This window comes from Nilaparvata lugens, chromosome 1 (genome assembly GCF_014356525.2).
Source record: "Nilaparvata lugens isolate BPH chromosome 1, ASM1435652v1, whole genome shotgun sequence".
NCBI classification, from domain to species: domain Eukaryota; kingdom Metazoa; phylum Arthropoda; class Insecta; order Hemiptera; family Delphacidae; genus Nilaparvata; species Nilaparvata lugens.
The window spans coordinates 73,454,979-73,482,807 of NC_052504.1; positions in this window are offsets into that span (position 1 = coordinate 73,454,979).

Sequence of the window (27,829 nt, forward strand, 5' to 3'; positions counted from 1 at the left end):
ATAATTGTACCCATTCTATATTTAAGCTTCAACTATACCACAGAGAAAAATATATTCCTTATTACTCCGTACCCATACTTTCAAGGCAATGTTGCTACCTTGTTGATACTGTAGAAGGAATTATACTTCTGCTGTTTGAAAAAAGTATTAAATCAGTATGAGATTCTTAAGCTGCGTACACATATTCGCGCTTCCAACCCGCACCGAGCACGCTCCTCCCTCATGCCGCCCTCGTACCGCCCTCGTACCACCATCGAACCACAGTCGCCCCGCCCACGCACCCATCATGAACGTTACGGAAGATGGTAGATCTTCTCGCGTTCCCCGGTCGAACCACTGTTGCTCGCCGGTCGATCATCAATCGCTCTGCTGGAGTGACGTTCGGTTGCGGAGCAAAGCGAAAGTCTGTACGCACCTTAAGGATTCGTGTAGATAGACCCGCATTTTCATTATTCATCTGATACCTGCCCCCCCTAAATGGCGCCCCTGGGCACTACCGACAAAGAAAACTTGTGCGCCGGCAGTGAGTTCGAACAACTAGTTACAGCAAACATCTCAATAGAAAGAAAAAGGGATCATTCAAACCACTAGAATAAATAAAATTACGAAAACCTGGTCACATCTCAATGCTTACAAACGATAAGACAAAGTAACAAAATTACAAGCAAATGACAAAACTCAGAATGACCCATACGAGGAAGCCATGACAAATATTATTTTAAATTTATAACACAAGAATGAAACATCACGTAATGGATATAGATAATTTAAAATAAACATTTATCCTAATACAATCCAGTATAAGATTTATTGTGGATTCTGTAATTCTATTAATAATGAATTCAGTTGGGACTTTATTTATAAACAAGTAACACTGATATTCAAACTGACGTCTACATACACTTAAGCTGGAGTAGGAGTATATTTGATATAGTTATTTAGTTGATGGGAAAACGACTTTGATATTTTTAACATCGGTTGAAACTTACTATAGGCTTTTTTTGTATTAATTCAAATGGAAGAACAGTCGTTCCCTGCAAGTTACTGGAACAAGTATGTGGAGACACAGATGAACAGAATCATTCAGGGTGATTCCGAATTAATTCCAAATAAACCTGTTAAAAATCCAAGAAAATATGTGAGTCGATGCATGCATTCGATTTCCTCTTTGTCTATTCTTTCCACATAGAACTTCACAGTTGATTATATATCTTCCAAAAACAGTACCGTCTGTTATAAATTTTTTCCAGCATTGTATTTTTCAATCTTCTGTATCTTGTTTTATCTTCCTATCATTGTCCATCTTCCCCTTCCACCACCTTCTGCTTTCACTCCCTTCGAATGTATCGTTTTTCTCCGTTTTCCTCAATAATTCTCAATTTATTCTCGTATTTGTTCTCCGTTTTCCTCAATCATTATCTATTTGTCCTATTCATATTCATCAGTATTTTTCCCCTCCTATTCCTCTCTCCCTCCTCAACCTTCTTCTTCTTGTCTTTCATTCTTATTCATCCATGCCTTTTGATCTTCTCTTCCCTTTTCACTGTCACTGCTTCCTTTTCTTATTCGTTAGTGAGCCGTGAGGTGCACTCTGAAAACAGCTTCGGGAGAGACTCATGAGAAAAGAGATTAAACGTGCCTGGTTATTGCTGATAATAGCTGAGAAGGGCGATAAAAATGATAATGACGATCACGAAGACGACAGCTACGATCCTAGGACAGATGGACGAGCTAAATGATGAGCAAAGTATGAGCTGAACAGATAGAAGAACGAGAGAAACAGAGAACTCCAGAGAATATATAGGAGCACGCAGGAGAGTAGAACCAATGGCGAAAGCTGAACGGAAATGTATTGTATAGTTAGCATTGCCTGTTAACAAGTTCAGAATGTCCAATCAAATTATTACTCCATTTATTGCTTTTCATTCTCCAATCAGGATTACACATAGAGTGAAAAACTGTGAAGAACAACTAATTGGTGGTTTAGCACAGTTAAACTGAAATAATAGTTAATAATATTCAAGCAGGCTTATCATGAATTGCAAAAAGTTGAGTTATTCGGGGAAGTACAAAACTTGTGAAGATTTGACCTCTTTTTGTTTTTTATAGCATTCTAAAGGTGCGTACAGATTTACGCTCCGCGAACATGAGCAATTCATTTCTAATCAGCTGATGCCAAGTTTTTTATATCTGTATTTTACCGTTTCTGTAAAAATACAGATATAATCAGCTGATTAAAAGTGAATTGCTCATGTTCGCGGCGCGTATATCTTGTAAAGTATCGAATTTGGGTAGATAAAAATCCCTAACCGAAATAGTAATAGGTCTGAAATAAAGTAACTGGCTAATATCGCCAAATAGATATAACTAAGATTAGATAGCATCAGCTTGTTCTGGCTAAATGATACAAAAACCTAAAAAGGATTTGAAGGAATTTTGTTGCTAATAAATAGATTATTATATAAAATATTTGAAGATTGAGGTTAGGTACATGTATTCACGGATCGGTGACCTAGAGATCGATCAAATCGAGAAACGTAGAATCTGACCAAAACCCCTTGGCAGAGCTCTATTGCAATCAAACGGTATGCAATGTGAAAAAACACCTGTTCACGTGGCTAATTATTAGGTAGCATGAAATTAATATTAATGTATAGAATATTAGCTAGCATGTAAAGAGCATAACAAATAAACCAAATAAAAATAATTTAATGTATTCAGGAAATAAGAGGTACCAGGCGCATGAATACCGAATAAAATTTGCATGCACCAATAGTAAAACGGCAGTTAATAGGCGGCAATTGTAGGCCAATTCAAAAATATTTATATATATTTCTATAAATGTTCAGAATCTATGTTGAATTGTTGTATAATCTATGTTATCGATATGGCTCGAATGCAAAGAAATTATTAATCATACAATCTAAGCAATATTTTGGTATTTTTTGTAAGATCTATTTGAACCTAAATGGCGGAGGACTAAGATATTCAAATTTTATGTTAATTTGAAAGTCGGAAATAAGATTGGTAAAATTGAGAAAGAAGAACCAGCACTCGCCAGCCAAATGCCACCATAAGAGGACCCCAAATATTGTAGAGCGTAGTACCTTGATAATGATTTTGTAAAAGTTAAAGTTAAATTAAATTATTAAATTTCTTAAAAGACTTCGTGATGCTATTGTGAAGCAGAAGTCATTTTCATTTTCAAATAAATTTATAACCCCTTGGAGGAGACGATTCCGGCTACCATATTCCCGGACCACATGGAGTTGGATCGACATCGGGCGGCTTACAAGAAGATTTTCGACACGTGAGTGATAAATTTGAATTAGTGATGGGCGCCCTAGTGCTTCGAATTAATCTAAAAATCAAAGCTAGCTCGCCGAAAGGGTTTTCATTATAAATTAAGAAATTAATAAGAGTAATACTTGCGCAAGTAAAAATTAGTATTAAAGGTATTTTATTGAAAGAAAAAGATAGATCAATATTTCAGAAATTTCTATTAAATCAAAGAAGTACAAAATCTAGGCTATTAAAACATATGCATATGATATTTAATTTTTGCAATATAATTTGCGGTAATTTATTTTAGCTCTAATTCACTAGATGAATGGCTCTACCTATTCCGTCAGGTGCCGAATCTTGCACCCTGAGATAAAAATTTATATTTCAATACAAAGAAATCTGCTCAGTATTAGAGATTTAATTATATATATATATTTGGATTATTAGTGGCTAATTTATCAAGTTGATCTTAGAGCACATATTTTTAATTGAATTGTCCAAGTCGACAAGTATTAGCAAGCGCATATCGCAGCTGCATGCAAAAGAATGCATATGATTTTAAGATAAAGGCACATGGTAATGATTCGTGCCATAAATCTAGAATATAAAGTTTAGCCTGTGATATTTTACTAATTTCAATTATTGTTCTATTTTTATATTATATTTTTCTATCGCTCTTTATATATTTTTTGCCTCGATTTATTCTTTGCATTATTTGTGTAATATATGTATGAAACGTTTATGGTGTGCAATTTATTTATTATTCCTCAACACTATTGTATAAGTATCATATTTATATATATATTTATTTTTATTGAATTACAAGAGTTATAGGAGAAGCTCATACCTAAGCCTATCAAGATTTTTAAGACTGAATACTATTAGAAAACCACGACCTAATTATATAATTATATCAAATCTCATGCTTTACCGACTGATGCCAAGCAGGAGGCTAATCGTTATTTAAATATAAAGAATAACGTGACAATCTGTACGCACCTTAAAACATAAAGGACTCAAGTTTGAATATCGTTCAAGATGAAGGTGCAAACAAAACGAGTGGGTCATGATTTATCTTTCGGTTTTGATTGATGTCACTAATCAACTGGCAATGATAAAAACGTTTAGATGTCATCTTGCTTCAACTCCATCAAGACTTTTTCTTTATTTTTTCTTACTTCTTTCTTCAATCTATCTTCTTTCTTTCTTCTTTTTTTCTTCTATCTTTCTTCTTTCTTTCTTATTTCTTTTTTCTTTCTTCTTTCTTTCTTCTTTCTTTCTTCTTTCTTTCTTCTTTCTTTCTTCTTTCTTCCTTTCTTCTTTCTTCCTTTCTTCTTTCTTTATCTTTCTTCTTTCTTTCTTCTGTCTTTTTTCTTTCTTTCTTCTTTCTTTCTTCTTTCATTCTTCTTTCTTTCTTCTTTTTTCATCTTTGACCCATGCTTTCATCCCATGCTTTACAATGTGTTTGCATTACATGAAGGTTGATCGCAAGCGCGACATAGAATGAAAGATGAACATCGACCTAGCCGTTTTTTCGCCATACCACACCATATCATATTAGTTACATTATACAGAAAACTTAGATATACTACTTGCTCTATTCTTGTTCTGTTGTGTTAACAACATAAATTTTTCTAAGAGAAAATTTTTTCACAATTCTAATTCTGCCTCAGTATAACTGTCCCCGAACGCACCTCGACTTAAAAAGGAATAATACTAGTAGAGAATACGAGTACTATATTAAATGAAAAATAAATTTGTAACAAATTCAGGATAATAACAAGTATTGATGAGTTTTGTCGTCAAATCATAGTAGTAGTTATTGACAAAGCCAACAAATCAATAAAACAATTTGCAATTTGATTGCGACGACCGCACACTTCTGATTTGACGCTTCCAGGTCCTAATCCAACGTTGGCTATCGCTTGATTAATCAATTGAAGGCGTGAAATAAAACTCAATATAGTAAATACGTCCATCCTTAAGGAACATTGATATTCATGAAACAGGAAACAGAAAACATATTCATATGATTCAAAGCCAATTCATATACTATGATGCAATCACAAACACTAGAACGTAACGCTGTAATTCAGGCATATTGTTTATGACTTCAAAACCATTCTAATACAATACAACACTGGTCTTTTTTTTCCTTTGAACCTGTATGATCGAATTTGAACCTCTTCTCTTGTTTTATGAAAATGCTGATAAAACGAAAAAATACACTGAAGAAATGTTGATGTTGGGTGTATCAGCGGCGTAATTCTAAAGGTGCGTACAGACGATATACGCGCCGCGAACATGAGCAATTCACTTTTAATCAGCTGATGCCAAGCTTCTTATATCTGTATCTTACCGTTTCTGTAAAAATACAGATAGAGTCAGCTGATTAAAAGTGAATTGCTCATGTTCGCGGCGCGTATATCTGTACGCACCTTAAGTTCTCTCAGCCCAATATTTCTATATTTAGATGGAGCTGTGTACCAGAACAGTATTGAACAGTATTTATTCAACAGAACAGTATTTATGAAAAGTATTCGTGGATAGAATCACATTATTTGTGATTATTAGTTTTTTATTTGTTTATTTATTACTATGTCGTTTATTTATTTACTATTTATTACTATGTTTATTTATTACTATTTTTTTATATCTATGTCGATTAGTTTTCGATAAAAAGAAAACCGCTGGAAAACGCCAGTTTTGGGCATATGTTTGTCGTGATTTGAAGAGTTCACTCATTGATCGCTTCTTTACCCCCGCTGTTCCTTGCTTCTCCTTCTCTATGCTCCTCTTTTTCTAAAACTATGCAAAAGTGCATATATCGGCTGGTCGTCTTCACGGCTCGGTAGACTTGACAGGCATAGCCGAGTGCAATAGTGCAATACTGGTGCGATGAGCACAAGTACCTAGTTCAAGTACATCAGCTCAATCCGCGCTTTACTTGCTTTACTTCCCCCCCCCCCCACCGAACCAACACTCATCCACCCGCGGCCCAACGAGTGCGTTCATGCACATAATAGCGGGCTTTTGTCTGCTGCAATAATTGGCCAACAGTCGTGATCCCTTCACTTCCCCAAGTAAAGCTTCTTCTTCATCATTTTCCACTTCCACTTCCTCTTCCTCTTCTTTTCCTTTTCCTATTCTGCTCCTTCTTATATTGTCGCTCGTCATTCTACTCTTGAACTCTGGTTTCTGCCGCATTCTACCCTTATAACAGTTGTATCCAGTTTTATCCTCCTTGTTACTCATTCTTCATCTCTAATATGTCACGTTAAACTGTCGGTCCTGGCTGAAGTATGACAGTCGTAAGGCCCATTGACAGCTTCAATGATATATTCAGGCGGTGGGTCAGGTCCTTCCCGCAAGGGACACCCCACCAACAAAAGCCATACAAATTTACTTTTATCTCTAATTTCTTGAATGTATTCTCCTGCCTCATCTACATTATATTCATTTTTTCTCGCTTCTGTTATACAATCTTTAGTCAACTCTCCAATCCTCAATCTCTTTTCTCCTCTGTTTTCCCTATTTGGTTCAATTTCTCTCTATCTTCTCCATTCCCTGCTTCACTGCAAATTCATTCTTTCATTTCCCAAGTGATTTTCTGTGTCTTCTTAAACGTGATCTTTCTCTTCTCCCTCTATTATACTCTTTCAATTTTCTCACCAATTCTTTTTTCTTCTTGTCGTCTTAATTTGTTCTTCTTCTTTTACATTCATGTCATCGTTATCGTTTTCTTCTTAAACTCATTCTTTCCTAGAATCATTTACTACGGCAACTGACAACCGACTTTGCTTCCTCATCTACATTTTTTTCTTCATTACTACATTCGTCATTCACGTGAATTCACCTGCGATATCTTTGACAATAGGATTTTCTTTTCTCGGATTGAATCTAAAAATGACATTGCTACAAGATTGAATACAGGAGCCTCAAATGTAACTCATTTAATAAAATATCCCTCTCATAACTGAGATGGTTAACACGTCTGGAGGGAGACGAATTTGTGACTAGTCTAAATATTATTTTTAACTCATGAAAAAAGTTCAATAGAACTGGATTGGAAATTTGTCACCTGTATCATAGAAAATAAATCGGAATGAGTCGTCTAATTTTATATATATGCTAAAACTGTCTGTGATATATATAACTCCCTGTTGAAATTAATAAGACGTAAATCAAAAGTTCCCGATGAAACTATCATTTGGAGCTATTAGGTGTCACCAGAGTTTTCACAAGAGTTATAATAAGGTGCTCTTGTTGTGAATCTGTGCCTTTACCGATCTACATCCTGCATCATTATAACAACCATCAATAGTTCAACCAAAATACCATTTTACATTATTTTTATTTTGAAGATTATAAATGAGCTACTATATATCAGAATGGTTGACCTTCAATCCATTATTTGTGCCGTTTTTGGAATCAAGATTCATACATTTTCAATCTATGGAGAATGGCTTCTCCCTGTCCAGAGACACAAAAGTTTAGAACTCAGCATTCACGAGGAGGGAATTCTAAACCAATATTATGTAACCTAACCCTAGATGATATGCTTGGTTAAATGAAACACACACCAGCTTTGAACCAACACAGCGATCATTCGACTGCAGTTCAGAGTTCAACTGTGTGCATTTGGATGCGTTGGCAGACGATTGCGTTGTGCTGTGATTCGGCCTGCGGCGATTGACTGCGGCGACAAAGAGCAGCGATGCGTCGACTCTCCACCCCACTGCTGCCTAACTGAGATTCACAACAAACTGTCAGCATTAATATAACATCAAATCTCCGCATTCAACCGACGCCGACAGTCTGAAGTGAATCTGACTGTGCCATTGTTGTTTTTGTGATGTCACAGCACTGTAGTTGGCTTGCCATTCTACCACTGCCCGTGGAAATTGGAGCAGAACGTCTGTCTGTGTCTACAGCTCTTCAGTTCTTGCCGAGTCAATGTCGTTGGTCACGGAGCCCCAAGGAAAAAAGGAAGTAGAGGAGTCGAGTAGAGAAAGAAGTGGTGGAGGAGGAACTATAGGAATAGGAGAGAAAGAAAAGGAGAAGCAGGATGTGGAGGAGATGGAGGAGGTGGGGGAGGAGGTGGCGGATAAGAAGGAGGAGGAAGAGAAGGAGGTCGAGGTAGAGGAGTAGGTGGATCAGAGAAAGAACAGTCAATAGTTTTCTTGCGTAGCTGAAAAAAATGCGTCTGCCATGAAAAGCCAGCCAGTTTTCTCAAACGGCCTTGTAGAGATCGGTTGGCTGTAACTAGCGAAACTATTGTGAGCCGAGTAGGCCTACCAATGTACAGCAATAGACAATTGAGTTCTTCATGAACAGATTCAAATGCATATTCCATAATATAGGGAGCGGTTTGGCTCTGTGGTCGCGCTGATAAGCTATCGTTTAGATAAGTTTAGAGTCATGCGCCGGCTAATCCCGTTGGAAGGGTGACGCTTGAGCCAATTCCTCTGAATATGATTCATAAGTTGTTAAATCGGTCCTGGTGGTTCGGAACGCACCTAAAACTGTAGGTCCATTCATCTCTTATTATCACGGTCCATTCTTAGGTCTAAAACTGTAGGTCCATTCATCTTATTATTCACGCCCAAATCTAGAGCTCATTCTTTCCACTATTCATTTTTTCCACTATTAATTTAACATTGAATTTATAGAAGAACACTTTTGATGTGAAAAATGCACTTACTACTAGCAGTGACGACCCTGGTGTAGGTAAAAGTCTGTAAAATAAGAGGTCTCTAGGGATCTTAGATGTGGGTCATCTTCAGGATCTGATGGTAATAGTAAGTGCTTTTTTTTCATTTTTCATTACTTAATAAGTGTTTTTGAAACAAATATCGGTCTTTGCATTAAAAATTTCCACCCAAAACTTATAAAAAGACGGCGAGTCAGTAAGTATGAGCTTCTTATCAAGTTTGAACTTCGCTCAACCGCTCAGAAGCTTAAAAGCTGTTGGGAATGTCTTATTTTTTAGAATGGAAATTTGTTACATTCTTCATGTTTTCCCTATAGCAATACAGTCCTGTATTTTGCAACAAAAGTAAATTGCAGTTCAACGGAATAATATTCTGATGTGTCCAATTTTCTCTAATTACCAGCAGAATGGGGGATGCACTTCTATGAAGCACTTTAGGAACTGCACTCCGATTGATAAAGCGTTTTTGCTTGGATTATTACTGCCTAGTCTTACTGTCTGTATTATGTTGTAGACTATTCACCATCCATCTCCTACATTTCGTTCTCAGTTTTCCAAAGGTTCAATAGACTGTTCAACTGAGGCTCTCAATATAATCCAATAAAATATAGCTCTGTTCGTTTAAACTTCAGCTCTCTCAGATTAGCAGGCTATTTTATACAACATTGGGATTGGTTCTTCTATTTTCTCACACCCACTTTCCTCTTTTCCTGTATTTCTTTTCATACGTAAATCGAATTGTTTTCAATTACTATTGGTGGAACTAAGGAAAATGGAAAATATTGTGCCAGCAAAAATCTAGCATTATGGATTATAGTCTTCATTTTCAAATTTGAGGCAAGCACATGCACAAGCTTCTGTGAGTACGCTATAGGCTAGTCAACAATCGAATAAGTTTGAAAGCTAAGGTGAGACGTGTTCAGTAGCCAGTAAAGTCAACTTTTTTCTCAAAGCTATTTTGAGAGCAGCATTTCAGGGAGTATATCGTGCAAACTAGAGCAGTTGACAAGTTGATTGTGGAAAAGCCGGATTTCAGCTTGTGATTTAAGCAATAGCTATTTGATAGAATCCAATTCCGTTGATTTGATTATAGTAGCTGGGTGGATTTCTTCATTGGCCCTACCATCCCATCAGGGTTCATATTGTAATAAATCTAAAATTAAAAAAAAACAAGTTTAATAAAATCAACACAAAAAATATCAAAACTGAGCTGATTGCTCACCTCAATCAATTCGTGGGTTTTTCAATGCTTTGTCATTGGAATTTGCCAAAGTTGATTCCACTTGCACTTGTTGAAACATTTTGAAACCAATTTTTAGTAGGCATGTAAATCTTCAACTGTGCCTGTCAGCTTGATTCCAGATGACTGGCGTAGAATGAATCAAGACAGACAAGTTGCATTCACTTATGCAGTATAAAAATTTCACTCAATTTCAGTGAGTTCAAAAAAAAGCATTTTTTCATATTATAGTTCATCACATTGGCCTTTGCTTTTCCAGTATATTGTTTATCATATTTTTCTCAGGAGAATGACTACGAATTTCAAAATTCTGCATTGCAGAGAAAAATGTCGTGACTGATGGAATTGGTATCTTGCATAACAATAAATCATTGATCATGTTGTCGATCAGGTTTTAGTTTGGCCACGATCAACTTTGATGAGCCGATCATCATGACGTATCTGACCTAAATCTAATGAAGCAAAGTGAAAATAAATGTCTAGTTAGTGTCAGGATGCATTATCATTGCATGAAGCTTGGAATATTGGAGTTTATCAGACGATATTATAAGAATATATAGCTGAATATAATATCAATAATGATAGACTTATATCTATCGCGATAGAAATGCCATAATTTATTATAATATCAATGGAATATATCAACGGGAAGGGAATAACATTATTTACATTCAAAAGTAAAATGAATTATAGACTTGTTCATTCAAATGTGTTCTTTTGCTGTGGATGATGCCACAGAATTCCTTGCCTTGTACAGGTCGGTGGTGTAGTTTTATAAATGTAAACTTTGATTCAGACACCAAGAAGAGATTTTCAAGCCCATCAGTTAAGCTTGCTCCAAGCGGTCACCCTTCCAAGGAAGGTTACTTATGTCTTTTGAAATCATGTACAGAAATAAAAAATAATCACTGTATTGCTGTATACCTCAATCCCGTATATATTTTTTATATGTGTATACTATAGACAAATATAACTTTTCCACCTTCATTTATTAGTTTTATTATTCTCTAGTGAAACTAGAACAAACTGGAATGGAGTTGAATACGTGCGCGGTGATGTTGAGTAAATTGAATACACAAATCTCAAGCCATACATAGGCTATGAAACATATGAACACTCATTTGATGGTTGAGATTGCTCGTCTGTACTGAAGTGGCCATTAGAAAATTGAGAGAAGCAAAATGCAATCGAGTTAATTACCATTGGTTGTGTTTGTTTAGCAGTGATGTATTGAGAGCAGTTGAACACAGATCACAGACAACTGTCCAATTCCAATTGAGTTCAGAGGTCACAGACAGCATCCTGACAAATTATATCATTTGTCAGCTCTCACCTACTTGGCTGCAATAATTAGCTATCATTTCGAGTAGAGATTTGTTTTTCTAGTTTTTCGTGGAAACGTTGTTCATGATCATGAGAGGATCCACGAGAGTTTGCTGCCCCCTCCACCTGATTTCTTGAATAATATTATCGTTGGAAGGTCCAATCATTATCGATCTTCACAAAAAATTGCATCACCACTTAATACACATTTGAGACCACTTTCATTGTCATTCCCACACTGCCTTTCTGTTTTCTGACACACACCAAAGATTTGATTTTTGAGCCCCAACCTCACCCCCCCAAAGAATTTCAAGAACGCAGTGGTGGGCATAATATATTTTCACCTTAAAAATGACAGCATTTTTTGAGTGAATAGATTTGCAATTACTTCATGTATACGAGTATAAGTAAATACGTTTACTACAAAAATAGACTCAACTGAATATCAGCCTTATACGGTTTTAAGTGAGGTAGAGCAACATTACACTTGCAGTTATGACAAGGTTCACATATCTAAATTTGGGAAAGGAACAGTTTTGGGCTTCAAGTCTGTTGTTCCTTTCCCAATCATTCATAATTGAGAATGATATTTTATGTAGCAATGTATAAATAAATTAATAAACGCTTGAAAGCCGTGTGAACCGAACATTCAAAGTGTATGAAGGCCTAATCGGCTATGCAGGCAGTCAACTTAAATTCAAATTCAGTTCCAGGCGAATTTTGTTGTGAGAAATGTGTGCAGGCGCTAGGTTTTATTTGCGTTGGGTTAGCTTCTTTTTCGTGCGTCACCAACACGCGGTGCGTTTGGGAGAGGTCACGGGCGCGCCAAAACAACTGCCTGGTCACTGTCACCGTCCCCCTCCCCGCCCTTCACCAACTAGTCACCGCCAAGGCCACATCAGCCTGGGCCACGTGCTTAGGCCAAGTTCACGCACCGGCTGGCTAATCCAGTCAGCTATGCCGCTGCCACTTGCAGAGAGGTGCTTGCTTGCTGCTTGGCGCACTTGCAAACTGTGACGCAATTAATGTGACACTCAAGTGGGCCTCCACATTTATTTCACTCCCAATGGAATGCTTTTCCAGTCCTAAAAGCCTTGTATTCATCTTTGAGTTGGGACAGTTCTACCTGTTTTTTGAACATTTTACGTTTGAAATAATCTTGAGGTAGAGCGCACTGTGAACTCTCGTTAGTCTGAGGAAAAGGTGAGATTACACTAAACTCGTATCACAAAAGCGTCTTCTTCAACTCCAGCTTTGAAGTATGATGACAAGAGTTATTAATTGAATGTCAAAGTGGGAATTAGAGTTTTATTCAATTCGGTAATGAATTCTGAACTGTGTCGATTGTATCTACACAAATCAATTCGGATTAATAAATAGATAATGAGTATTACATAAAAAGGATATCAAAAAACACCACACTTGGCCTAACAGTTCAAAATTGGATTTCATTCTATCTTAAATAATATAACGTAAATAGTATTCATAAAATTATAATTGACTGGATTTTGGGTTGAAAGTTTTAAAATAAGATTTGCACATTTTCGGCCAAAAAATACTTATTTAAGTAATGTTATTCGTAAATGTGTATCCTGTACAAAAGTCTTTGGTATTTTCGAGATTTGTAGCAATGAAAAACCATGAGATGCACTTGAATAACTTTTAATATCCTTGTTCAATAGTTGACAAACTTTATGAATTTTCATGTGTACAAATCACTTAAGAGATGTTGCAATATAAAAATGTCATTAGTTTTGTAAATCAATATTACAATTTACAATTCAATCTAACTCACAATCTATTTTCATGGAGCTTTCAAAACCAACTCAAAATTCTCATGCCTTTTTAATGACCAATCTTGAAGACCTGTAAGTAGACTCTCCAAGCCTTTATTACGGTCGCTCTTTACCGTCGGTCGTAGTATTAAGATGTGAGTAAGGCCAACGATGTGGAAGCATGTAAACGAGATGAACGCCGACACAAAGTTAGATTCACCACTTATTGGTATGACAAGGCTGACCAAGTTTGCAAGACAGTTGGTCGTCGGTCAGGCTAACAAGGTTATTTGGACAAGGGAAGCCCGCAGGCCTAAGCCCGCCGGCTCAGGATGGGCATAAGCCCACCTCCAATCTCCGAGATTGAGTCCTCTGAGATTTGTAGCAAGACGCCAGCTAATTAGGTTAATAGCTGACTGAGGGCTGCTAGGATCAGGGCTAGCCCTTGTGCAAGAGTAAGCGCAGCCCTTAGAAACCATCCCTGAGGGTCGATCCCGGTCAGGTCAGCTCTCTGATCTTCACCGTTGGTTAGGCCCGACCTGCCTTCCAGATAGACTTTGTTGCCACCAACGACACAGTCTTGGGTTACGGCCAACCCTAGCATAAACAAGTATTGCATACAGCGGTGCCCTCTAGTTCAGTATCAACGATCATAGTTGATTTAATCTAATTGGATTTCAAAATCTAGTAAAGAGATATGGGAAGACTGACTATGATGTGGAGTACACAAGGATCTTTCCACAGTACTTATACAACACATACTTATACATACTCGTACTGTCACATTCAACCAAAATAGCACCCACACCTGAAACTTAAACTACTTTTTAACAAAATGACACCTTTCTAAATTCAGTTATTAATTTCATCAAATATGTATGTACTTTCAAAGTTCAAACAGGGCTCGGTTTTGGGCCCTGTGCTATTCCTGATCTTTATAAATGATATTTTCTGGGGTAACTTTGATGAATCGCCTGTCTCATTTGCAGGTGATACTGCTTTATCATATTGTGGTGCAAACAGTGAGAGTTTATTTAATAAGATGCAGGAAGATTTACATAAATTATTAATTTGGTTTAACTGTAATGGTCTCTTCCTCAATGTATCCAAAACAAAATACTTGCTTTTCACTCTCACTACAACTTTGCAATTCCAATCAGCACTAAAATTTCATAATTATTTGTGCAATCAAACTAATTGTGATTGTGAAGTAGTTACGCAATCTGACTATAAAATATCTTGGTGTATTAGTAGATGAGAAGCTCACTTGGTCTTGCCATATCCATTATTCGAAAATTCATCTATTAATACTTTTAAGAAAATTTTATTTCCTTAGAAAAATTCTGCCTCAACCTGTTTTACGACAACTTTATTGGGCTCTTGTGGATTCCAAGTTGAACTATGGAATAACTTGTTGGGGCTCCACATATAAAACCCACTAAATCACCATCCAAAAATCTATTTTACCTGTTATGAAAGGTGTGAGGAGAACCGAGCACTCATTCCCAATTTTCCAAATGTTTAATTTTTTACCATTGCGCTATATTTATGTTTTTTAAGTTTATCTTCATTCTTTATCCAATCAGGAGATCGTGGAGGGCAACTGTACGAGGGCAATCATTTATATAGCAAAAGAAGTGCAGCAAATAATCTTCTAAGGCCTCCTAAAGCTTACAACACCTTTTTCCAAAAATATTTTGTCTTTCTTAGTCCTAAATAGTTCAATAATGTGCCTGATTATATAAAACGTTTTAATAATATTCATTCATTTAAAAAACAAATTTTCGAGTGGCTTCTTTCTTCTCCTCCTGAAAATATTGAGAGTTTGTTCACTGTCATTGGCTAACTGTGATTTTAGTAACACATGAAAAAATATTATTATAATGCGTGAGTGGTGTGTGAATCTGTGCATGAATGCAGCAATTGAAAAACTTTTTTTCATGTAAGTTACTCCTACTTGCACACAATTTTAATAATTAAGCAAGTAGTATTCCTTTTTTGACATCTTGTTAGATCAGTTTGCAATTTTGAATAATGTTATTATTTATATTACAATGTAAAAAATTATGCGATGCTGTAATAGTTATTTACTGTTCATGATTGAAAAATTGTTTTGTTCAAAATTATTGTAGCCTATTGATGTCAAAATGAAGAACCATTTGATTTGATTTGAAAAAAAAAAGTTCTAAAGTAGGTACTTTTATAATCGCCCTGTATGAGTTTTGAGTATTGTGGTATGATCCTTATCTACTCCACATCATATATGTCAGTCTTCCCATATCTCTTGACTAGATTTTGAAATCCAATCACATTAAATCAACTATGATCGTATAGAGATGTAAACGCACTTTGAACCTCCATAGGCAATCATTTCTTGTTAAAAAAAGTAGATTTTTTCAAAATAACAAATGAATATCGTGGTTACAATAGAATTTGCATGAATAATAGAGAAGAAACGTATGTGTATCAAAAAGAAACAGTAAAAACAATAAATATTTTCACATCTTCCCACCAATGACTTCCAAAACCATTATACTCATCCAAAACTTATCTGGAATCAAGTATGAGCTGGATCAGCTTTTAGAGTTCTTATTGTTTGTAAATTTCAAAAGAACGAAATCTTTCATTGCTAATTTTCAAGCCTTCGGAGCCAATCAAATCAAACTTTCATTGATGTTGGAAGTTGGCAAAAGATCGCGTTGATTGTTGCAATCAACCATAGTCAACCGATCAATTCACCTGTTCTACAAACGTCGCCATCGCCGTCTCAATTTCAATTATTCGCCATCAGGGATGTGTGCGTGCGTGATAAGTGATTCATTGGCGCGGCCTTGGAAGTCAGCAGTCAGCAGTCGGACGCACGATATAGTTCCAGCAACACGCACATACTCCTTGTTTTGCGCTATTTTATTTGGCCGACAAAACGGTCATCACGCTAACAAAGAGTCAAATCGTCCGACGTTTTTTACGGCCACGCTCTCCCAAGACGAGCAATCTAGTTTCCACCGATACTTTGTGTCTAGGACGGGTCATATGCTCCCAACGTTGAACTACAACCAAGTCAAGAATTGTGTTTTTCATTTGTGTTAAACAAACAGTTTTTTCCGGGTAACTAAATTAGTGGATATCAAAATGTCTCTCAATACTCATTGGGTACGTAGATTATGATAATAATGATATCGAGTGACACTGCTGCCTCAGGTCTAGTGTCATAGTTTTCAGGTCGCTACTGATCAATTTCAGGATCTCAGCGTTGATATCATGACAGGGCTCCTATAGTCCGTACAAAATTACTTTTGACTTGAAGGGATAAGCGCAGCATAGATACAGTGACGGTGAGGGTGCCGTTCTAAAGAGACCAGCGTTTTCCTATTTCTAGTGAGTCTTCAAGTGCCCATGACACACATAAGAAGTTTCCTCTCTGAAAGCACTGAGTCGACTCAGTCTAATCGACAAATTGGCAACTGCGCTTCCACCTATGACTGTATTCATCACTGTAATTGGCTGATCTCCCCCATTTCTCTGCACCGCATATTCCTTCAAGTGAAAAGTAACTCTGTATGGACTAGAATAGATGATATCGGTTCTATATTTGTTTTAGATTAGTTCATATTGGTTCTAGATTAACTATGTATTAACTCGATTAACTCGTATTATTGGGACTAACTATCAACAGATTAGATGAAAATTATGATTGATCGTTTACTTCACATAAAATATTTCATGGAACTCAGCATTCGTCTTTCAATCAAACATTCTATAAATCAGAGTGCTCTTAAGAAGGCAAACTAGGATCTCTGTTTTGATACTGTCATGTTTGTGTCGTTTCTTACATCATGTAAAATTATTCTGGATCATGCTTCGCCTTACAACCTATGAATCTTGAGGTCGAAAGAGTCATTATTTATCAGTAAATCGAAGAATCTAATCAGGATTTTCACATAAACAAGAATCTCAATAGCCTGTATTGTATTGAAATAAGACACACTTGTGTGGACATGATAAATCTTTCAAACAACAATTTGTCTTCTCAAGTGTTTCTGTGACCGATGGAGAACAAAATCTCAGTGTAGTAGGCTAATTTTCACTTTTCTGCTTCTCTGCATGGCTGAACTTCATATTGTTCTGTTATTTTATCTATGTATTCAAGTGTTATCTGTGAAAGATTCATAACTTTGAAGCATACCAATCAATCAGATTAAATGCAGCACAAATCACAGAGGTAGATCACCACTAGGCACCAAAGCCCAGTCAGCAGAGCAGATAGCCTACAACGAACTCTGGTCTTGGTCGATTCTCACGGCTGAAGCTGTAGCTTATCGTCGTCATGATGAGTATTGGGCGCATTTTTTGTCCGCGATTTAATCCCGCCGCCATTATTTCCGCCAGCAACGCGCACGGACACCATAAAACACACGAAGAGCAAGCAAGAAGAGAATAACAAGAATGAGAGAGATGTGAGGAAGCGGAGGGAAGCAAGAGGCCTTTCTGCCATTTTCCGATCACGAGTGCGCTCACGATTATTAAACGGTCGAGATTCTGTTTACACAAACCGCGCAAGATGAACACCACTTCCTTCTATGTCTATATACACTAGTGTATCGTTATTCATGTTTATATCTATAACGCTGGTGGTATAGGCCGGCTTATTTATTTGCAGCGGTGATCTTGTCTCATCTCTGAAACAGCCTCCGGCCGCGACTAAGAAGCTGTAAACGAGTCAGGGTAGCATGCAGCAGAAGACAAGCTCTAGAAGAGGGAAAATGGAGAAGGAGATGGAGGAGAAGAATGAGACATCGAAGGAGATAAAGAGGAGCATATGTATGACAAATATAAGGATAGTAAGAAGATAGAAAGGGATAGTATATTGCAAAATAATATTAAACTAATAGTTAGAGCAAAATAATTAGAACAAAAATTGGAAAGAGGAGACGTTTTATGACAAGGAAGGCAAGAAAAAATTATATTGATAGAGGATTGAAATCAATGAAATGGAATGAAAAAAATCTCTATTGAAAATGAGTTGTAAGAAGGGAAGTGAAATAAAAGGATGAAAAAGGAGGAAGATAAGTATAAGTAGTGGATGATGAGAAGAGAGAGAAAATCGATCAGGGTAGCGAATGAGGAGAAGGAGGAGGAGGAGGAGGAGGAGGAGGAGAAGGAGGAGGAGAAGGAAGAGGTTTAGTAGGAGGAGGAGAAGAAAGAAAAGTAGAGGAAGGAGAAATAACGGAAAAGATGGAACGACTGGAGAATAAAACAAGAAAAGGAGAATCATTGAGTTGAATAAAGTAGAAATATGAGGAAAATGGATGAAATAAAAAATTAGGAGGAAAAGAAAGAGAAGGAAATGAAGCAGAAAAATGAGAAGGTAAAGAACAAAATGAAAAAGGCGATAAAGTAGATAGTAGAAGATAAAATGGTGGGAAATTAAAGGAAAAGGAAGGAGTTGGAAAGAAGAATGTATCTAGAAACAGAAGAAGATGGCCTCTTCTAAAAGATAGCCTCCTTTGAGCTTAGACTATACCCTGGACTGTATGACATGAGTGTACTATATTCAAGTATATCGTCCAGGTAAGAAATGAGCAGGATAGAAGGAAAAAGAGAGGAAAGAGAGGGGTTAGTAATAACTGTGTGAGTTATTGGCGAGCGGTGTGAGCGTCGCGGGGTGGGGGCACGATCGGCGTTCACGCACAGTCGTCACGCACTGATTTACGCCCCACGCCGCTTGCCCCTTGTAATGGACGCCCATTAGCAAGCATAACTTCAACAGTCAAGACCGCTTTGTTTCCAATTATCGTTTCACAGTATTTCACCATTATGTCGAGCGGTGCGGCTCGTCAAACTTTGACGACTTCATAATATGAGCATCATGGTCATGATCAAGGAGGTACTCATGGATTCTCTCTGGTTGGACAGGTTGGCTCTAGCTCATTCATTGATATGCAGTGGAAATTCATTTTCGCCACTTATTAATCCACATAATGAGGCGTCATTACATTGCACTATAAATTGGTACCACAAAAAAATTACAATTGAGCTTAACCGATTGAAAAATCTGTGTGGATTGTCAATTGAAGCTGTCCATCCAGTTTCTTGTATTTTGTAGTTTGTAATGTACCTAATACAGATACAGTACTAGAAAAATTACAAAAAAAAAATATATTCGATTGTGAATCCTAGGGACGAAGAATCTGATAGTCTTGAACTCCCATGCTACTAATTGCCAAGCTTATAGGATGGTGATTTTTTATATGAGTATGAAACTGTATAAAAAGAAAATATATTATAGTTCATGAAAATTAGAGATACCGAGGCGTAAATAAAGCGTGACGATCAGCATACAGTCTGTTGCAAAATCATGACAGTCAATTACAATAGGCCTTCATAATCAGAAAAAGAAGGATGGTAAAATTAAGATGCGGTTCCAGTTCCCAAAATAGCGACAACATAATTTCTCGAAAAGGTAAAGGGAAAAGGTACATTTGGTGAAATTAATACATTTTTATAGCTAATGACCTCAATTATTTTTCTACGAATAGTCTTAAGGTGTGTACAGATATACGCGCCGCGAACATGAGCAATTCAATTTTAATCAGCTGGCTGTATCTGTATTTTTACAGATATAAAAAGCTTGGCATCAGCTGATTAAATGTGAATTACTCATGTTCGCGGCGCGTAAAACTGTACGCACCTTTAGATGTTATTGTAGTCCAGTCAATATAGACATAAAAAAGGAGGTGTGCTTGCAACTTATATTGTAGTTAAGATTTTTTAATATATTATTTGGGTACATAAGAGAAGTCCAGAACCAATTTCTTCATGCAAAGTCTCCTTGTGCTAAATACAGAGTGGCCCAAAAACCTCGTATTTTCGGCTCATTTTCCAGCTTTCAGCTATTTTTGCCAAATCTCGTGATCGGACAGAAAAATTTGTTCTCGCCTTCTGTTTAGATTATAAAATTCTGAATAAAATGAAATCATTCGGAACTCTCTATCTCCAATGAGAACTGAGTTATATTTTTTCAGAAATGATTGAAATTTGAAGAAAAAATCAATTTTGATGAATTTTAGTTTTTGATCAACAATATCTTCCGACTGTTACCATTCTGATGTATAATTTGAAACCCCTCTGGGCGTATTTTTGTGCTCTACAATCTGAGATCGGGTAGAGCGCTCTATCTCATAAATATAGATTTCCAGGTACACCCGACAACAATGCTCCTTGTATTGTGAAAAACACCTCATTTCCGGCTTCAACCATCATCATCATCAACTACATTGTCCTCACACTGATATTTCGCACAATGACATAAGTCCATGAGATTATGTTCCATAGGAATCACCCGTTAGATGCACTTCATTTCAGTATTTCCCAGTGGAAATTTTTCATGAAGAAATTGGTTCTGGACTTCTCTTATGCACCCAAATAATATATTAAAATATCAGAACTACAATATAAATTGCATGCACCAATGTATATAGTGACTGGACTATTGCTCCAATGGCCCTGAATCTATACTATAATATCATATATTATTTCCTTTTTTCTCGTAGTGATAAATATAATGCACAGGGTTAGGAATAAAATATGTATAATTTGAATGAAACTGTCACAGGCTTATTAATACTCGAGTTCTATTCCAACAATCTTCTTCTTCTTCTATATCCGCGATGGAGATTGGTGATCATCAATGCAATCTGGATTACTCTGAATGCAGCTTGGAACAGGGATGTTGAAGCACTCCCTCGGGTTCTTTAACCAGGACGCTTCTTTTTCTTCCAGGCTAGAGTCTTTCTTGAATTTTCCCCTCCTTGATCAACTGCCGGAATCTGTACTTTTCATTTTGCATCACATGTCAAATACTGAATGAAGTTCCTGGCTCTTAATACAGTATACAACCTCCACTGTCGTCCCAAATCGTTCTAATACCTCAGAGTTCCTCACCCTTTCACCTCATGAAAAACGAAAAATGCAACGATATAATTACAATTCAAACGCCTGCAGCTTCCCCTCCATTGATTGTCTTTGTTAATGTCTATCCCTCGTGCCAATACAACAACACTGGAATGATGTAGCATTTCAACAAACAGATTCTAGTCTTGAGAGCAAGGTTCCGATTACATAATAATTATTCAACAATAGGTAACATAAATTTTGTCATATCAAATACAGACAACAATAATTTCTAGAAACATGGGTTATGGGAAGGCATGAATTGAATAATTAAATGATGGCCTTTCTCATCCATGAACACCTGTGAATGCTCTGACGAGTTAACCTGAAGATTTCACTTGGAAACACTCAAATTTCTCGTGCTATATATAGATTTACACAAACTTCCAAGTATACGTGACTCGTGTAGATGTGAACTTTTCAGATGAATATGGACAACTTTCCGTAACGTCTGTAGGAAAACGTTACATCATCCGTGTTTAAATGAAAGTAGCCGCTTTCTAACAGATTTTATTCATTATCAATGAACATTTTTGAAAATGTTCCCTTCTCATGTCATAAGATCTAAGCTACATATTGTGAGGATAAAATTTGAAATTGATTAACTAGTAGTTCTGTGAACAGTAGACCTCACTCAGTATTCTCATCCACAAGTACCTGATTGAAACTATAGACCTTATGGAAATACAGCAATAGACTGGCTTCTCCACACATCTGTGTAATCACTTGTCAGCTGATTTATGATGAATAATTCTATAGTCTGATTTTAAATCTAATATTGGCGTATGAAGGAGGCTCCTTTTTCCTTTTATATTATCCTTGAAATGCAAAATTTCCAAAAACCTTGTATATACGTCGACGCGCAATTAAAAAAGGAACATATCTGTCGAATTTCATGTGAATCTATTAGCGCGTTTCGCCCTAAATGCGCAATATATAAACATATAAACATTAAGAGAAATGCCAAACCGTCGACTTGAATCTTTGACCTCACTTCGCTCGGTCAATGAATATATTATTATGTCAGATATTATGTCAGTGCGCACGAATCAGACTTACAGATTTGAAAAAGTTGTTTTTAGTTGTTGGATAGCAAGTCGGTTCATAGATCAGTTGATTAGTGTCTTCTTGGATTACTTGCCCACTACGAAGTAGTTTGGTTTTCATATCGGATATGGGTTGCGCTTAAGAACAAAATGAGTGGAGGTATCACAAAAAAGGCTCTTTGTTCTCAGGTTGACCAACCAGGAGTATTCTTCTCCGTAGAGTAATGAATCCCAATTTGTTTACTTCTATCTTCCCCGGCAATATGCTTTTCAATATATCGTATCTGGCCTAGTTGCGCAATTAGATTGTGATGCAAATATTATAGTTCTCTACATTTCATGGGGTTGAGTCCGTCGGTAGTTTGTGAAACATAGAAGGGTATGGCTGGACCTACGAGTACCTAGAAACCGATTTCATTTTTCCATTGGACAAAAATTACAATAACAGAATAAAAAACCGACACCAGCCCAAAACTTCTGTTCCTAAATTTAGTTCAATAAAATATCCAAAATATGGTTAAGTTCAGAACACAACCATTTTCACTTCAAAAATCAATAGCTGATTGATATAATTGACCGAGCGAAGTGAGGTCTAAAATTTAAGTCAACGGTTTGGATTCCTCTCTATGTTTAAATGTTTATATGTGCTCATTTACGGCGAAACGCAGCAATAGATTTTCATGAAATATGAAAGGTATGTTCCTTCTTAAATTGCGCGTCGACGTATATACAAGGTTTTTGGGAATTTTGAATTTCAAGGATAATTTAAAGGAAAAGAAGCCTCCTTCAAACGCCAATATTAGAGTAAAGATCAGACTATAAAATTATTCATCTTGAATCAGCAGTCGAGTGGATTATAAATTGCATGCCATGACGCATGCAATTCAATATCTCAAAGTAACTTGGTGAGAAATCAGCTGCTGTGTGGACAATAAATTGCATCCCTCATTGAAAACAATTTTTATGCACTATTAAATGAACTATTGATTTCATTCAATAACGCATGCAATTAATAATTAAAATAACATAGTATTGTCTCTCGACTTTTCTCTGCTTTGAACTCGGGCTGTCCTGTTGCCAGTATTTCTTGAAGGAGATTAGCTTTTGATGTTAGCATTTTTGATACACCAACCCCAACAGCCATTAGCCGTTTTCACATCGATATCTCGCCGACACGACATACAAACAGGATTTACTCTGATGGACAGTATAAGAGAAGGCTGTGGTTTATGCGAGGTCTACTGTTCACAGAACTACTAGTAGCTAAATAATATATTAAAAACACAAAAACTTGAAATATTCTTCCGTCCTTTCGTTTTTCTGTAGAATTAACTTATGGGGAGTCGGTCAAAGACGGACGGAGGGAAAAAATTAGGAGAAAAAAAATGTTTTTCACTGTACTCTACTGAAAATTCTTTTTGTATAATAATTCTAACTACGTGGTAGTACCAATGTCTACTATTAGTAAGTAATAGTAGGTATTGGTAGTACCCACGGTAGAGAATAAACAAAATTCTTTCTATGCATCATTATTCAATGTTTAGAAAGATTCGTATCAGAATGAGCTTCCTTTGAGTAGAGTGGTGGTGGCGGTGAGTGATGAAACTTTTTAGATGTCGTTGCCTTGTCCTCTACCCCATCATAGGCCTCGCACAACAATAATTCGAGTATGGGCAGCAGATCAGAGATGTAGTGGGTGGGCCCCTGCCCCCCTGCCCACCCCGTCCCTTATGAGTGCGTGTCAATGACTCCAATCTCAAGAGAGATTCCGGTTGTTGTGTGTGTGCGAATCTTTTTAGCTTGGATGTGTTTCTCTGTCTCCCTCGCGCTCCAAACCTGTAATCGGCCAAGGCAGACGCCCAATTTAGGCCTTCTCCATCTCTCACTAGTCACTAGGCCCGCTCACGCATCTCAATATTTTTTCAATCTGTTCTTCTTCAGTCTCTCGTCTTCTACGACTTCTTTATTACATTATTTTTCCCTTATTCCCATCTCCTCCTTTGCCAATTCATATTCTTCTCCTCCCTCTTCTTGATCATCTTCTCTTTTCTCGTTCTAGTTTGTCTCTATACTCTCCTCTTATGTATATGCTTCTATATTGTATAACAATGTTTCGTCCACTCCTCTATATTATTTTTCATCTAATTTCTTTTATCATTTCACATAGTTCCATTCTTGCCCTTTCAATTTCCCTTTGAATCTTCCATTTCTTCTTCAAATCCCTTTTCTAGTTTTCTTGACCTTCTAATACAATATATTACATAATATTATTATTAAACATTATGTTTTCTCCTCTTCCTCTTCCTACATATTACATTCCCTCTTTTTTCATCTTCTTTTTATATCGTGTTCTTTGCACTCATACCACACTCAATCTAACTGCTTCTCAAACTCTCTCTATCTTCTTCATTTATCGAATTCTCATTCAAGTTTCTACTCTGATCTTTTGATCCTATTTCTCCGTTTTTGTTCTCCTCTACCTCCCAGATTATATTCTTCATTTTTGATCATTTATCATTAGTCTCCTCCCATTTCCATAGATTATTCTTCCTCTATCAATTCGTATCATTCTTAACGATAATTTTCTCACCTTTTCTATCCTTCTCTTTCCCATCTTTTTTCTATTTCCCTCATTTTCTTTTATCACCCATTCTTTTTCCCTCTGTTATCTGCTTCTTCTCTCCGCTCTTTCTCCCATTTCAAAAAAGAACATTTTCGTTGGTTTTCTTCTTTCCTCAATAATTTTTGCCCTGTTTTATCTTTCTGCTCTGCTCTTTTATACTCTCCCAATTTAGGCATCCTCTATAAAAAGTTTTGTCTGTGTTGTAGGCCCACTCACGCATCTGCTGCCTCGAGCCGCGCATCCGTGATCCAGCAACTGGTTAACTGGTTGTCAGTCCTGTTTTGCATCATTTCGCCAATGCCTTTTTTCTTTCTCTTGCTCATTCACACTCTCTCACTCCCCTCCCTCTCACTCATTCTCTCTCTCTCTCTCCTACTCAAACTCTCTCACAGACTCTCTATTTCGCTATAGATCAATCTATCTCTCTGTTCTATCTTCCATTCTCTTAAAAATAATGTTTTCTAGCTTGGAGAAGAAGATGACCAAAGACGTTTGGAAATGAGAAAATATAAATTATTGAAAGAAAAAGAGGAAGGAAAATTGAGAGAATGGAATATGATTCATGAGCAAACGTTAATGAGAAAATTGGATGACCTGGTAAGAAAAAGAGGAAGTAGGTGGGGAAAGAGAGCATAGAAGTAGAAGAGAATGAGGAAGAGAAGACCAAAGAGACAAAAACGAGAAAGAAGAGAGTACGAGAAGTGGGTAAAAAATTGAGAGAAGAATAAAATAAAAGAGAAAATATGGGAAACGAAGATAACGAAGACAATATAAAAGGGAATCAGAAAAAAATGGGAGAAGAAAGCGAGGAGAGTAAAGGAAAGAGGTGTGAGGAGGAAGAAATACGGTAGGAGAATTCAAGAGTTATAACGAAGAATAAAAGGAAGATAGTTTGTGAGTTATCCATTTCGATTCTCTCAAATTTTCTCACTCTTACACACGCAGTATTTCATTCTCTCTGAATGTACGTTCCTTCATTTTTTGCGAGTAATAAAAAGATTGAAACCTTCACTTCGGAGCCTATCTGTGGAGGCCAAGCACTACCTTTCACATCACATCCATACCAGTCATGATCAAATTAATTTCGATGCTGAGCAGATCCGCAATAATCAGCACTTAGTTATCCCCGTTTAATTAAACTTTCAACCTGTGGTTAGTGAAGTTGCAGTTTAATTTCATTTCACGTACGGTATGATATGCGAATTGAGTGCATAACAGCTTGTATAATAGTATGAAGATTTTTAAAATAGTACATTGAGGACTTGATTCAGTCACAGCTTAAAGCACTACAATTCCTTTGCCTTTTCTCAAGAACGGGATGATCAGCTTCGTTTTGTAAGCACTTAATCTCATCCAAGGTATGGAAAATACCTTGGCTCCGGCTCATCCGGCTCTGGATTTGGATCTTGCAAATGATGATATGAGCAGTGACAACTCTATAGGTGAATCAACTTCGATATACATTGATAAATCTCCGACTACTCCTCGAAATTGCAAAACAAGTGCATTATCTCTCCCTGTGACATGTGATATGGGTGTAAACACTCCAACATCAATAACAGTCTCATCAGCTAATACACCACCTAGCTTGCGCGCAGTAGAGCTTCTCCAACAGCGTGATGATTTGATTGCTCACTCTCAGGATTTGAAAACGCAAATTGAATCGCTCCAGAAACAAGTAGATTCTCAGAAGGAATATATCAGGTTGATGACACTGAAATTTGATGAGAAGAATTTCGCAGTTGAAGATCAACTTAAGCGCATGACTGTGACAATTGAAATTTGGAGGCTGCTGATAACAATGCTTTAAGGATTGAAACTAATTTGTCTAGGAATAATGCTAATAAGTGGAAAAATAAGTACGAAGAGGTGCTGAAATTCAGATCGAACGAGGATTGTGACAAGCGGGTAGGGATTGAAACAATAGTTCAGTCAAGACGATTAAGCGTCTCAAATGTTAATGGTGATAAATCTCAAACAATAAGCGCTCAATCCAACCGCTTCAAATGGGAATCTACAAAATACCAGAAGGAAAAACACAATAATTCTGGAAACAAGTATCTTGTGTTAGGTGATTCAATGGTGAAAAACGTGACTCCTCAAAACTGTACCGTTGATGTTCGACCAGGAATACGAATTGATCAGTTAGCCCGGGTGATACAAATAAGTATAAAACATCTTCAAAACAGAACTATATAACAGTGTAATAGTCCATGTTGGTACTAATTCAATTCGAAGAGATACTGAAGAATCTTTGGTGAATGAAATGGAAACTTGATAAGAACAGCTAAACAATGTTTCAGTTCATCACAAATAATATTAGCGGCATAATACTAAGACGTTCAGTGAGTGACTCATACATCAATAGGATTAATGATTCCATCAGAACTGAGTGCGACAAATTAGGTGTATTATTGTAAACCCCAACAGTTTCATCAACATCAAGGAATGTCTAGGCAAAGATGGTGTACATTTAAATAGATTAGGCTCAAATAAAATAAGTGAAATGTGTGATAAGGTTTTCAAATTAATAAAGAAAGAGGAAAACTAATTGGCTATGCTAGGGGTGTAAATAAAAATAAAATATCTGAATGAAAGATTCACCGAGAGTTGAAAGTAGTGATAAAAAATATTTAAAAGACTCATGTAATTTGAAAATAATTATCAGAATATTGATGGAATTATTAGTAAGGTGAACCTTTTGGACACGCTAGTGGAAGATGAACAACTGATATTCTATTTTGACTGAGCATGGTTTGAAAGACTTTGAAATTAGTTCTCTGACAATAAATGATATGTTTTAGTATGTAGTTATAACAGAGTTAATATGAGGAAAGGAGGTGTAGCGATATATGCAAGTCTTGAATTTTT